A 14,466-nucleotide genomic window follows, 5' to 3' on the forward strand; every position below is an offset into this window, starting at 1 on the left:
ACCTCACAATGGAAACGATTTAAATTGCAATATGGCTGTTAAAAATGAAAATAAAACTTGTTTAGGACAGTCAGCTTTGCATTTTTATATTTAGTTTCAGCTTCCTAGTGAGACTATTTTCTCTGCTACAGATTTTTGTCCTTAATCTTTTCATTGCTCTCCCACCACGGACTTCATGTATTATTGTTAGCTGACACTCTCGTACAGTGAAGATTACATTGCTGATAGGAATGTATGTCCTCAATATAAAGCAAACAGATTCTGTCACTATCCAGTAGGGAAATCATGCAGAAGCTGTCAGTCATAGAGCAGAGAAGACTACATTATCCAATGCTATACGTGTGGCATGCAATCCAAAAACAAACTCAAAAGGGACCAATAAACAGAAAGGCTGGTTTGTACCCTGACCATGCTAGAAATTCTATTCTAGCATGAATATGAAATTGGTGATTTAATAGGCTTTCACTTTTATAATAACTCTTATCTATTCACTGTCAAACAAGGTATGAGAAAATCTTTTAATTCAAGTAATCTGAAAGCAATTCCATTTGGTCATTGAAAGTCATATCTAATATGTGTACAATTACTTTACTGTCACCATAACATACTTCTGGAGTGTCATATGAGATTATCAGGCTCAAAGCCAACAAACGCTTCCCTTTACTCTTTTAAAGTGAAGAAATGATGGAAGTATGGTTGTCCTCCGAAAACAACACCTATGGAATGCAGTAATTTTTCTCCTTATATTAACAGTTCTTTGTAAATGAAGAAAGGCATTTTAACAGCTTTGTGTGCAAAACAAAGAGCAAGCATAAATGTACAAAAAAAATAAGATCAGATTTTATGCTCCTATAATCGTACCATTATTTAGTGGAAATAATAATTTTTAAAACTATTCTTACAATTCTTAGAAATTTCCCATAAATCCAGAATCACAGTTCCATACTCATTCCAAGTTAAGGCCAGGTGAAATATTAGGCAGATGCTTACAACCACTTATTATAACATATAAGAGACTAGGTAAGTGTAACTTTAAAACATTAAAGAAAATATTAATGAGTTACATGTTTTATATGAAGAATTAAGTGTTGCTCAATGCTCATTCATTCTATTACACATCATCACACTTCTTTAGGGCAAACTTAATACTTAGTCAAGGAAGTATCCAAAGCATCTCAGCATAAAGAGGTTGTGACCACACCACTTCGTCACTATTACCAAATGTAACACTTTAGCATGATGCAGTTATAGTTAAATATTTAAAAGTATTTCTTTATTTTAAATTATACATTGATTTGAGAGACCAAACGACAGAGTTCCCATCTTCTGATTCCTTCCCCAATTACTCACAACAGTTAGGGCTAAGCCAGGTCAAAGCCCAAAGCCAGAAACTCAACTTGAGTCTCCCACACAAGTAGCAGAGAACCAACTAACTGAGCCATCACCTGCCGCTGCTCAGGGTGCTTCACAGCAAGAAGGTGGACTCAGACTCAGCACCAGGACACCAATGCAGATGTTCAGATGCAGGTTGTGGGCGCCTCACATGCTCAAGTCTTGGGCCAAACATTGGCCCCTACAGCACATGTGTGCATAAATACATTATTTTACAACTGCAGTAGTACTAGTTATGTACAGCTTATCAACAGGTAATACAAAGACTTGTGTTTTCAACTGCAGAAGCTGGACCGTGAACTCTGATAACGGAATGTACCCACATTATATATCAAAAGCAGATGCATGTTGCACTTTGTACAATACCCAGCAATATTTTAATCTGCTTCGTAACAAATACATCTTTTCTATATCTTTTCCCTCTCCTATCATTCCAGGAGACTTGCATGTTTATTATATTTTTTCACCCGCAACCTGCTAATCCAATTTATCCTTTAAGATCACACCCAGTAAGTCTTACACCCTGAAGCCCTTTCAAACAAAATTCAGTATGAAATGTCATTGTCATGCTCTGAACTCCTGTAGTCCTCATTAGATATGTAATCTCTCACTGTGGGGGGCTGTTAACTCTGTGTTCAAGCATCAGTAGCACATTTCCTCAACTGGCCAACAGTGTGAAGCCCAAGGGGCCCGGGCAGTCTCAGTTTCCTGCACAACACCTAGGCAGCAATTCACACATAACAGCTCTTTTACCAGGAATATGGTGAGTAAATAAAATGCAAAGTCAAATAACTGTTGTAAAAACAGAAGTTCTTCATATTGCACTTCGTGAGTTTTATGCAAATTAACATTAAACACATATCCAGTATAAGTATCTTTAAGATTAACTTAACATTCTACATTAACATTATACATTATACAAGATAATAAACATGCTGATCCTCTGACAGTAACAAAAGCAATATTCATCAATAGGACTTTAAATGAATGCAGTAATGCAATTCACTAGACTACATTTTAAACTCAATTTTATCTCGAGAATCCAATGGTTTGGGGACGTTAATCCTTCAATCTAAGACTAACACTGCATAAACTGCGAGTTAAGCAATGTGTTTTAAACCAGTATGAATCTAACCCAGTCAAAATATCAAATTCTTGACTCGGTCTTGTCTTTCAAACAAACAAGACCACTAAGGAAAGCCACTTTCATGCTGGAGGAAAGAAAGAAACAACAATTGGCATGTCTTGATCAAACATAAAAGGTCCTCAATTACAGCAAATAAAGACAAAGAATTCTGACAGTAGGTTGACCAGTTCTCTTTACTTGAAATAGCTGCGAAATGGTTGGAGTAAAGGATTAGTATGTTCTAAAGACAGCCTGCTTGCCAACCCTTAAAAACACCCCAGTGTCATATATGAGGGACACTGTCCTACAGTGTCAACCCAGTCGTCAGTTGCACAGGCTGTTACTTTCAAGAACATAAATTTGCTAAAGTATGACAGACATTATACCATGTAAGCGCTAAACTTCAAGCTGTACCTTTCGAATCTCTATTTATTATAAGGCAATAAAAAGAGAAACAAACAAAATTGTAGCTTGGATTAAAGAGTTTTTAAAGTTTTCCCTTGATAACTAGTTTTCAAAGAATCGGTAGTAACAGCTATAAACCCATATAGGTGTCTGCTTCTGCATCCTTTATATAAAACGTGTGTGCATTATGTTAACAATGATGTGTGCTGTGTGTATGTTTCACTAGCATGGTATCCTTGTGAAAATATTTCAATATTTTAAAATAAATTAATTAAATTAAAGCTTTTGAAACCAAGTGGGGATTTTCTCTTAAAGCTCGCATTCAGGGAACCTAAGCTCTGGAGAGGTAAACGCAGTCATAGAAACATTAAAAGACAAGAGCTCTGTGACTTCTAAAATGGGAATTTTTTTTCCACCTGCAAAAACGTGAGGCCCCACGAGAGGGGGCAGCCAGGGGACGGCTTCTCATTCTGATTGGAGGGGGAGGGAGACGCTCAGGAAACACTCAAGGAAACCCCGAGAAATTTCACAACTCTTGGCCATAAATAGCCTTTCTTCTCACTCAGGATGCCTCCTCCCTTACATCAGCAAGGCTCTGCCGCCACGCGCAGAGCAGCACCATTCACAAATCCTTCCCTCAGCCGTGCGCGCACCCCGGCCCTTCGCTGGTACCAGAACCGGAGCCAGAGGATGAGGAAGGCACCCTGCAGCCACCTGCGGTTTCATTCGGGGCTGACTTCCTCCTCAGGTGAATGAAGGCCGTGTTTGTCCGAGGCAGGAACACACACGAAGGCGCACACACACACACACACACACACACCCTGGAACCCTTGCGGCGCCACCACAAAGCAATTTGTTCACTCTAAGTCACGGCTGTTCCTGTCGCCGCTGGGGAGGCTCTTGCCTCCAATCCAGGAAGCCAGCGCCAGAAGGAAGCGGGCGGAGGCGAGAGGCGGTCCCGACCCGGGCACTGCGGATCCTCCGAGAGCCTGAGCTCCTTGCCGCCGCCGCCTCCCCTTCCCCCGCTCCGCGGCCGTCCCCGCCCCGGCCCCGGTTGCCCAGGCGCCGGCCCGTCGCCACTACCTGCAGGACTCGGGCGACCACGGAAGGGGACGGCCCGGAGCCTGCGCCAACTCTTGCCTCTCCGGCCGGCCCCACTCCGCATAGCCCTGGAAAGGGGCGGCGAGGGGACAACTGAGCGCGCAGGAAATGGCCACGCAGCGCGCAGGGAGTCGCGGGCCCGCGGCGTGAGAACCCGTCCACCTCCCTCCCATCCCGCCCGCAAGGCCAGGTCTCCTGGAGACACACGCCGGGCCCACGGCCTGCGACCCGGCCACCGCGCGGTCACCTGCCAGGCGTTCATCCCGGGGTCCGCTGGGGCCGGCCACCACGCAGCGGCGACGCGGCGCGCCACCCGCCGGACGCGGGGGGCACCAGGGGTATTACTACCTGAAGGGCTGCACACCGCTGGTTAAGGCTGCTCCAGGGCACTGAGAGATTTGTGTCTTCGGGGCACAGAGGTGTCCTTCCTGGTCCCCTCCTTTGCCCTCCCTCCTCCCCGTCTCGGCCGTTGGGCTCCTTCGTTCCACTCCCAGTTGCACAGAGTCGAGCTGCGTTTTAATAATCCTCCTGCTCCTTCTGGCTGCGCCAGCAGAGCTGCTCTGCCAGAGCCACCGCTTCCCAGTCAGTCATGTTGTGAAGAGAGAGAGACAAGAGAGGCGGCTTGGCAGTCGGTCGGCGACTATTTGCGGTGAGGGAGAGCGGAGCGAACCTAGAGGAGGGCAGGGGAGGGACGTGGGGAGGCGCTTCCCAGAGTGTGAGCGCGCCGAGTGCGACTGTGTGCAGAGTGTGAGGCCGCTTCCCCGGCAGGCCGCGCTCCCGGGCTGCGAGGACGCTGGCGCCGAGCGCGGCCTTTATACAGGGGAGGGGGTGGCGCGGGGTGGGGCGGAGGCGGCCTGGAGGGCGGCCCGGGCCCCTTGGCGTCCGCCGCTACGCGCACACACGCGTGCATTAACACGCGCACTCCCGCCGCTGCCCCGCTGCTGAGTTTTCATTTTGGGGGAAGCGGGACCAGCTGACAGTGCTGACTTGGCTTTCTCCCAAGCCCATCCTTGGGGTAGTCGAGTTCAAGTGCACGGACTGGTCGAGAGAATAGGGGCATTCCGGAGCGCATCTAAGGGACCCCGGGCGCGCTGGAAACGCACTGTATCTTTTCTCTCCAAGCCACCGATTTTAGCTTCTTTCTCTTCCACCTGCAAAGGAAGAAATGAGGAGGTTCTTTCTTCTTTTCCTCACATCCCTCCTCCCATTCGCATCCTGACAAGTGTGTCTGCCTTCCGCAGGCACACGACCAAAGGAACCTGACTTCTTGCCTTGAAGCAGGTCAGGTCTCTCAGGAACCATTTGCAGCAATCAATTTTGCTGTAAGATAATAGAAGCGTTGCCACTGTGACTGAGTGGAACTTGTGTTCCTACACATAGGGTTCTCCACAACACAGGGACTGCAACAGACCCAGCTACCAATTTGACATCAATTGACTGATGGCTCCCTGGAGAAAATTTGCCAGTTTCTAGATGAAGAGGAATTCTGATGCATGGAGCTGTTACTTGCCTAATTCCTTTTCCCTTGATTCTCTCCCCTGACAGTTCTCCATTTCCTTTCAGGTTAGCAGTGGGTATTGAACTCTTGCCTGGCACCACGCCTGTAGATCTGCAGTCCATTGTGTTTATATGTCTTTAGCAAGCAACACAACAGATGGAGTGCATTAAACTTGAGTGTGTATCTGTTGGGGTGCCACGGAAAGCCATTTTTCAAACCCGGGTAATAATACAAATGCATGGATTTCAGGATGACTTGAACCAACATAAAGTTATCTTTAAAACATCTTTGCACGAACTTTTTGAGCTCTCCTCATTCAGCCTCAATGTTAGGTTCATACACCTGATATCTAGCCTGGCTGTGGGCAGCCTTCTGCCGTGATTACAAAACTTTTTACACTGATTTTTATATTTATCAGCCTCCGGAAGTCAAGCAACCTAAGCTTCTTTCAAAAGTGTGTGTGTGTGTATGTGTGTGTGTGTATGCATGCATTTCTATGAAACCTAACTGGACTTGTACAAAATCTAGGTGAGACTATGTTGGAAATCAAACAAGCTGTACTTTGTGAATGTATCTTAGTAGTTGGTGTATATTTCGGCCTGGTGGCAACTGTACTCCTGGGGACAACTGAGGGAAAATTAAGTTGTTGTTACATAAATGTCACAAAAGGAAGAAAAACAGGAGGTTAGAAAAGTGACAGCAAGGTTCATGATTATATGCCATATTTTCCATGACTTATGGCTATTGCTGTATCTTCAAAATGTTGTCATATGTTGATCCCATTATACAGCATCTACCAGCATGCTATACTTTTTTGTGTTGATCATAACTGTCCTTGATTCCTCCATGTTTCATGCAAGAAGTTTCTAGTCCCTTAAAAGTGGTTTAAACACGTGGTCAAGATCTGGTGAAGTAGATATATTCAGGAGGGCGTGTAAAACTGGGTTATTGGTAAGAAAGAACAGCAAAGTTGGGACCAGTGTACAACTAACTCAATAAGGAATGAAAATGGGATGTTATAGCTTCTATGCTTGAGTATATACTAATAACTAATGTATGGATTTAATTGTGCCCTGTGAGACACCTGGTACTATTTCTTCACTCAAATTTTGCACGTCAAGGTTTTGAAGAGTATGCCTTTAAAATAAGATTAAGCAAAGTTAAGCTATGCCTACCTGTCTCAATACACTGTGCATACTCCCTCCTGGTCAGGACTCCTGAGTCAGAAGTCTTACTCGTTTCCGTAGAATTGTGATAATTATGAAGTAACCTGATATACAAAGCACTGGTACTTTCCATCCACCTCCTTCTTTTCTTTTGCAAAAGAGAAAGGTTTGCTTTTTTAAGAATTAAGTCAGGATTATAGAGGTCTTAACACACGTGAACTCAAACATGGAAAAAGAAAGTTTTCCCCACAGTTTTAGCAAGAGCAACCTGCTGTCATTGCAGAAGTTTGGTAGAAAACAGATTACTGGAAATTTGAATCTAGTGAATGAATCTGTGGGGTTTTTAAAAATATCTTAAATAGACATTTTAAATGTCCCTGTTGAAAATGTACAATCATATTTTGTAATATTTTGTGCTTTTACTGTTCTAATTCTTTATTAATTTAACTTTTTCATTTAATTGCTGACTTCAAAATTCCATAGTAAGCCAGATATTTCAAAAGCATATTTTGTAACCACAACTGATTGTAATTTTCACACTCTCAAATTGTATTCAGAATTAGTGATAAACATGACAATCTATCAAGTGCCTTTACTCTTTATGGTTTTAAATAAAACCAACATTTCTGGTTTAATTTTCTCAAGTTACTTTCCAGATGAATACTAAAAAATCATATGTATGAGCACAGGGAAACTTGAGAACACTCATGACTTAAAACACACTTCTGAAAATTTGACTCATTTTTGTGTATGGAAAAAACTGCACTGGAAACCTCATTTATAAACTGCAACAAATAACATTTTGAAGTTAAGTATATTATTCTCTTTCAAGGCTGTTTAATATTTCAAGTAGAAATTCCCATTTTGTAGCATTTTCAATGATTCAGTTTTTGCTGTGATAGGAAAACAGAAAGCTAATGACTCTTTTCAGTTTGTTCATTTTCATCTCATGTATGCTTGCTGCTGTTGGGTTCCCAAGTGCATTTAACTGGCAAGTTCAATGAAGATTTGGCATTGCATCATTTGATGAAAGCAGAAAAATTAGGTTGCCAATTACATATGTGCCTCTTATGTGCACTGAATTCCCACTGAAGTGATGAGCCAAATTAAAAATTCCTCAGTAGTTATACCAAAAAAAAAAAAAAAAAAGTGAAATTAGAGCTCAGGGTACATAAGGGAGATAATTTTTCTTTCTAACCACATTACTAATCAACAGACATTTTGGAAAGTGAATTAGACTGTATGCCTTTACAAAACAATATTTGTAGGTGAAATGTCATTAACAATTTAAAAATGATCTCCAGTTCTTTTTTCCTGGCTTTTTATTATTCTTTATTTCATAATCTATTAGGATTATCCAATTATTATGAAATGAGTTAAAGTAAAATCACATGTCATTTTAAGAATTTTCTTTTTCTTTTTGTTTAGAGACAGAGTTCTCCCATCAGCTGATTCAGATGCCTGCCACAGTCGGTGCTGAGCCAGGCCGAAGCCAGAAGCTGGGAATTCAACCTGGGTCTCAGGTGGGAGATAGGAACCAACTATTGCTGCCTCCCAAGGGACACGTTAACAAGAAGATGAAATCGGTGGTGAAGCTAAGACTCACATGCACACATTCTGATACGAACAGATGAGGTACAGGTATATCAAGAGCGTTTAAAGAGTTAAAATAGGCCAGTCACCTCCCCTTTGCTTCATTCTAATTGCTGAAGTTTGAATGTGTCCCTTAAAATTACTGTACTGGAAAACTTATCTTCTACTTTGTATTTTGATCATATTTGCTGCTGGTATCTTTGGGAGATAATTAGTTTGTTAAGTTAGGTCATGAGATTTGGCCCCCACAATGGGATTAGTGCCTGTGCGAGAACAGGCAGAGAGAAATGATTGTGAGTTCTCTACGCTTTCTTCCCATGTGATGCTCTCTGCCGTGCTGCTCTTCTTAGGTTCCAAACCAGTGAAAAATGGATGACTTCTTTACTTAATACTCAGTCTGTCATACACTGTTATAACATCACAAAATGCACTCAGCACTGACAGCATAAAAGAAATCCAAGGAACCTCTGTAAATATGGTGCTCACATTCTAGATTTCTTCCATATCAAGAGCGGTAAATTATTCCTTTGTAATAACTATTGTAACATGAAAGTAGCATATGGTTATCCTAAGGCAAAGGAGCAACTCATGAAGATCAAAGCCAAGAAAGCATGGGATAAAGTGTGGATTGACTTGGCTTTAGTTCTGAGTCCAAAGAGCACAGAAAAACTCAGTCATAATGCAGGAAACTCTTACCTGGGACAACCCATCAGGTAGACAAGGTACAGCAGAGCTCAGAATTCCTTTTCAGGAATTTGGTGTTATGACTATACTTAGTGTATTGCCTATTCACGGTGGCAAGGCAGCAGGCTCTATTCAGACAAAATCCCAGGCAGAAGCTAAACCCTGGTTACCTAAAGGCTGTAGAGCAGTCTTGGGAGCGAGATTAAGTCAGTTTAAGCCACTCTTCTTGTATCTGGGTTACAATGTCCCAAGTCACCAAAGTGAAGTAATTCGAAGCCCATTCAATGGGCTGAGAGAATGGAAAGTAGAGGACAGTGGGCAGGTATCTCTTACCCAGCAATTGAGGTAATTCTGAATTTCCAGGGGAGACTACTTAGTTCACAGAGCAGAAAGTTGAGCTGGCAGTTCGCACCTGAAAAGAGGTGGCAGTGCCAGCTTTAACGTTCTCTGAATATGTGCCTCTCCTCAATAAGGGAGATAAACCATATTAAAATCAGATTTCTCAAAACAAAACAAAACAAAACATGTGAATTCTTATAAGCGGATAAACCATTGCAAACTTTTCCTTTCTCGTAGTTTTCTTATTCGTGTTTTTACTTTCAAAAGTGACTCAGGTCTTTGAGAAAATTACAATTTCTTAGGCATGCAAGTTGATTTTCACATTAGGTACCTGGTATTCTCTGATTGCAGCATTTGAGCAAAGTAACCCAACTACTTGATTAATTTGTCAAGCCTATGAGTTAAATCTATCTGCATGACTTCATTTAACTGTTTTTTTTTAAATTGGTCTGTTATTGTTTCCACAGTCCATGTGGGTATAGACACTTAAGCAAAACAAATAGGATTTAACACGTTTTAAAATAAACATCAAATAGACTATCCTTAGAAATAGATTGGTAAAAATGTGAAACTAACACTAAATCTGGGTATAAATCATATAAATAGATTCAATTACAGCAATAAGAGAAATAAATTGTAGTAAAACCATAGCCTTGTATTTAGTTGCATTATAAAACAGAATACTAAAAAAATCATCTTGACCATTTAAAGCAGTACTGTGGCAGGTTGGAAATTACCATCTGTCACTTTCTATACTGGCAGTTGCACAAATGAGATCTCTTTTTAACAAAACATCACAGCAGGAGATACAGACATATGAATTGTAATTAAAACGTGAAAAGTATATTTCTTAGTTTTTGTCATTTATCTAAAGCCTATCTTAAATTGTGAAGACTAATCTTCTAAAGTTATGTGAAATGGGTGACATTTTTATTTTACCAATCTATTCATCATTTGACCACAATTTTAGTTTTAGAAACAAATGTGTATGCTTTTTTATAAATTTAAGTATATTTTCCTTATGTCTGGTTCAGTCAGTAATGAGATTCAATTATTTTTAAATATCACAGTATAGAAGATGAAGAGGGATACTTCGTGTGTTTTTATGTAGTCTAGATTTTCAAACGGCTAATGTTACTGCTTTATTGCTATTTGAATTTTATTTACTTTGTATGGAAAAGAAATCTAAACCAGATACTTAAGTCTGCCATAAAAAAGTTGCTTGTATTTTATATTTAGGTGAAAAACAGCTTTCTATTATCATTTGTGTATCAACTAAACCAAGATAGGCAATGTATGGAAAGTAGCTATTTCTGATGCTACTTGCATTGGCTGTGTGTTCAAGAAAGCTGCAGCAGTATATTTTAAGTTTATGGTTTATTAACTAAAGTTAAAATAACACATTTACATTCAAATTTAAATTTTATTCTCAGTCTCCATTTTTAACATCTTCAATGTTGTCTAGAAATTTTAGTTAATGTTTAAGTTGGCAGGTGCTCTTGACATGTTTATTTGTGGAATATGTTATATATGTGTACATTATGCCTTCAAACACATTCATATCTCTAAACTACCATTCTGATGTAGCAAAGCTTTTTCTTTCAACTGTTTTCAATTCCAACTTTACTTCAAATATTAGAAATACACAATGGATACTAAAATAGGAGTGACTCAGTAGATTACATAATCGTGTAGCTGTAACACATTCTAACATGTGTACTTCCTGCAACCATCATGTAGCAACTATTTTTATTGAATGGTAAGTGCATGTCCCTTAGTGCTAAACCTGAGAGGCTTTTTCTATTGGGTTCAATCACGTGAATGTGATGAAAACGGCATTGTGGAATTTCTTAGAACTGGCTACAAAATTGACCTTGACTTTTGTGTTGTTCTGTTATGATGCTTCTAATTGAAATTACTAGTCAGGACAATGCCATACCTTGGAAAAAATATCATGAGCTTTTGCTGCATCAATTGTTTTAATAAAGACTGAATCATAAGGATGAAATATGAAATTATAAAAAGCTAAGAGATGAAAAAACAAAATTCATCATAAAATAATCTTTAATGGGGCAAATTTCTAGAAAAAATAGAGCAAGTATGTCCATGTATGTAGTTCTGAAAAATATACATTTGATGTTTGTGAAAATCAAACATAAATAACTTTAATAATTCTTTCTCTAGAAAAGCAAGATAAAATGAGACTGAGATTCAATCTAATTATAGGAAGGAACATATTCGCTGAAATGATTAATGAAAATTATTTCAACAGCCATATTAATTGTGTTCATTTCTTGCCATTTTCATGAGGGAGGCTAGTGTCTACAGAATTAACTTTCTTCAGAATCATGGAAGAGTAAAGTTTGAACAAATTTTGTTTTATGTTAAACAAGCCAAATTTTATAGATGTTAAGAAGGAAAAAAATTCTTCCCATTACAACCGTGGAAATTCAATGCAATGTGAAGTACAATACAAAAGGGTATGTAAGCAATTACCACTTCTTTTCAAAGGAAATCACAGTCCCCAAATAGATGTACTGCAGTGAATAGTTGCAGTACCTGATCCTCAGTCTTCATTTCATTTGGGTGGATTCTGAATTCAAGTGACTATGTATGATGCTGATCTAGTTCCACTGACACCATAGTTCCTAAAATTTTGTTTGCCATGTGACTGTGCATTAAAATTGGCCAGAAGAAAAGCTCAAACAAGAGTTCGAAGAAAGAAATGAAGCCGCCATTTTATTATCCTAAGGTCGATGTAGTAGACCCGACTCTGATTCAGCTCATGCCCCTTGTTATTGATCTGACAGTTCATCTTGTTGGTTTGGACAGCAGTGAACCTGAAGCTCCCTCAGGTCCTGCAAGATGTCTTCCTTGATCAGAATTTGCACACACAAATAAGGGACAGCTCCCTTATGAGTGGCAAGGTTTCTTGTCAATCACTTGGCATTGTTGAGGTTGGAGGTAACTAGAATAAGAACCAAGTAGATTTTGTCCTTGGAAGTCCAAAATATTCCATTTGTCCCAACTAATTCTTGTCCAGAGGTGTCTTTTCTTCCTTTCATTTCTACTGTCAAGTTTTATGCTCATCATTACATGCATAAGCAACAAATTATCATAGAATTTTTCAGCTTTTATAATTACATAAGGTTTAATTTCTGTAACAAGCCCACTGTTCCACATCACTTATAGCTCTGATTCTCTGACAAAAAAAAAGTTAATATGTGTATATTTTGTATAAAGAAGTAATGGAGTTTCGATGATTGGCTATAGATGATGAAGAAAGGTAAGTTCAAAGTGACAGTGACCATAACATGAATTAGCATGATGATTTTTGCCATATCCTAACAGCTCTCTACTTTCTGGGTTATTAAGACATCTCAGTCTCCTGGTTTTACTCATCTCTCTTTTCTAGTAGTCTTTGCCGGATTTGATTCACATCGATTCTCTTTACATTTAGAATTGTTCCAGACTCAAAAATTTATTATTCTCTTTTCTACTGATTATTACTTCTCTGGTGAGCCCATTTTCCTTCAGAGTTTTGATATTATTTGACTTCTGATGCCCCCCCTGTCTGGCTCCCCAGTCCTGAACCCTTCTCTCATGTTCAACTGCCACCTCATAGCTCAGTATACGTAACTAAGTATACCAAACGTGAAATACATAAAGACCCCTTAATCTGTTGTTTGTAGTTGTTCTTCCCTATTTCAGGCAATGGTAAGTCCTTGGTTTCAGTTGTCTGTGTTGAACTTTAGATAATTCTAAACTTGTCTTTTTCTCTAACTGCACACAACTAATGTGTCAAAAATCCTGTTGAGTTCATCTTCCAGTTATCTAGAATATCAAACCACTAATCAACATTTCAACAGCTCTGACTTGTTCTAAGCCACTATCATCCTTAATCTGGGTATAACCTGTTAATGGATCTCTGCATCAACTTTTGCCTGTAATAGTATATTCTCAACACAGAAAGCAGAGTTATGTTAAGATCTAAGTCTTGCCACACCACTGTTCTACTCAACATCCTTTAATTTCCTCCCATCATTAGAACCATCTACAGGTCCTGAGTTAACAATACTCTACTCAACCCATCAACACTAATGTAAAGCATGTGTTGCTTTACCATCCAGATCTTTTTAGATAAGTAATAACATGATATTCGTTCCATTTTTTAATTTAGTAAATTTTATTAATGCAATTCCAACTAGCTTAAAAGTATACCTTGGGTCTATGAGTATTATTTTGTAAGATTTGCATTTGTTGGTCTGTCTTTAATCCACAAATGTTATTGCTTTCATTTTTTTACTAATCTAAAATAAGATGAGATTGATATTGATTTCTCAGACATGATAAATGGTCTTCAGATTCAAGTCACCATAATGGAAAGTTGTATGCCTTCTAAGTATCAAAATCTTTGCTGCTGGAAAATGTCATAGCAGATACATTCACTAACATCTGGGTTTCTTCCCCTACACTCCCCCCTCCACTTTCGGACTCAATAGATGGGAAAGTCACATAATTTTTTAGTCACTTTCCAACTTGTGTAGTTTTATATTTAGTCAATGAATGCAGCAGCATTAACTTGCTGGGCTTTGAATTCTATACCCAAGTAGAATGGCTAAAAAACAGAAGATGTGCTATTGTGCAGAAATTTGGTCTAATGATAAAAGTTATTGCTATAAATCCTGGGGCTTCTACAGAGGAGACACTAATTAGAAATCAACCAAAGAATAATCAACAACTTTAGATTGAATCACTATTCTTCCTTAGTTAAAATCATTGTTCTAGATGCATATTTTACTCAATATTTTTATGTTATAAATTTTTCTAAGTACTTCTATTCTTAGAATACCCACACTCAAAATATAGGTCAGACTTGTACTGACTGCTCACAGCAAGTGCATACTGGAGAGGTAATATTTGCTGAAAGACTCATCTTAAGAGAGAAAGGTGTATCACACATTAATATTGTTTTGAAAATAAAGTATTTTGAAAATAAAGTATTTTCAAGTATTAAGCCTCTGCCATCTAATGGGAAGATATGGCCTGGATTTCTGGCTCCTGACCTCACTCTGGCCTAGACCTGGTCAAGCTCTGCCTCTCTCTCTCTCTTTCTCTCTCTCTCTCTCTCTCTCTCTCTCTCTCTCTCTCTCTCTCTCTCC

General features: G+C 39.5%; 1 protein-coding gene and 1 long non-coding RNA gene across 3 annotated transcripts in view; one reads left to right on the plus strand and one right to left on the minus strand.

The window, feature by feature from the left end:
- Positions 1-4,792, minus strand: part of CCSER1 (coiled-coil serine rich protein 1) — a 1,128,290-nt gene extending 1,123,498 nt beyond the window's left edge. For both annotated transcript variants that reach the window (XM_004590570.2, XM_058667043.1), the window contains exon 1: positions 4,373-4,792. The gene's annotated coding sequence lies outside the window, so the exon portion shown is untranslated. The remainder of the gene's footprint in view (positions 1-4,372) is intronic.
- Positions 4,545-14,466, plus strand: part of LOC131480823 (uncharacterized) — a 33,564-nt gene continuing 23,642 nt past the window's right edge. The window contains exons 1-2 of the long non-coding RNA XR_009245844.1: positions 4,545-4,673; positions 8,119-8,211. This is a non-coding gene — a long non-coding RNA (uncharacterized LOC131480823). The remainder of the gene's footprint in view (positions 4,674-8,118; positions 8,212-14,466) is intronic.

This window comes from Ochotona princeps, chromosome 7 (assembly GCF_030435755.1).
Source record: "Ochotona princeps isolate mOchPri1 chromosome 7, mOchPri1.hap1, whole genome shotgun sequence".
Taxonomy (NCBI): Eukaryota; Metazoa; Chordata; class Mammalia; order Lagomorpha; family Ochotonidae; genus Ochotona; species Ochotona princeps.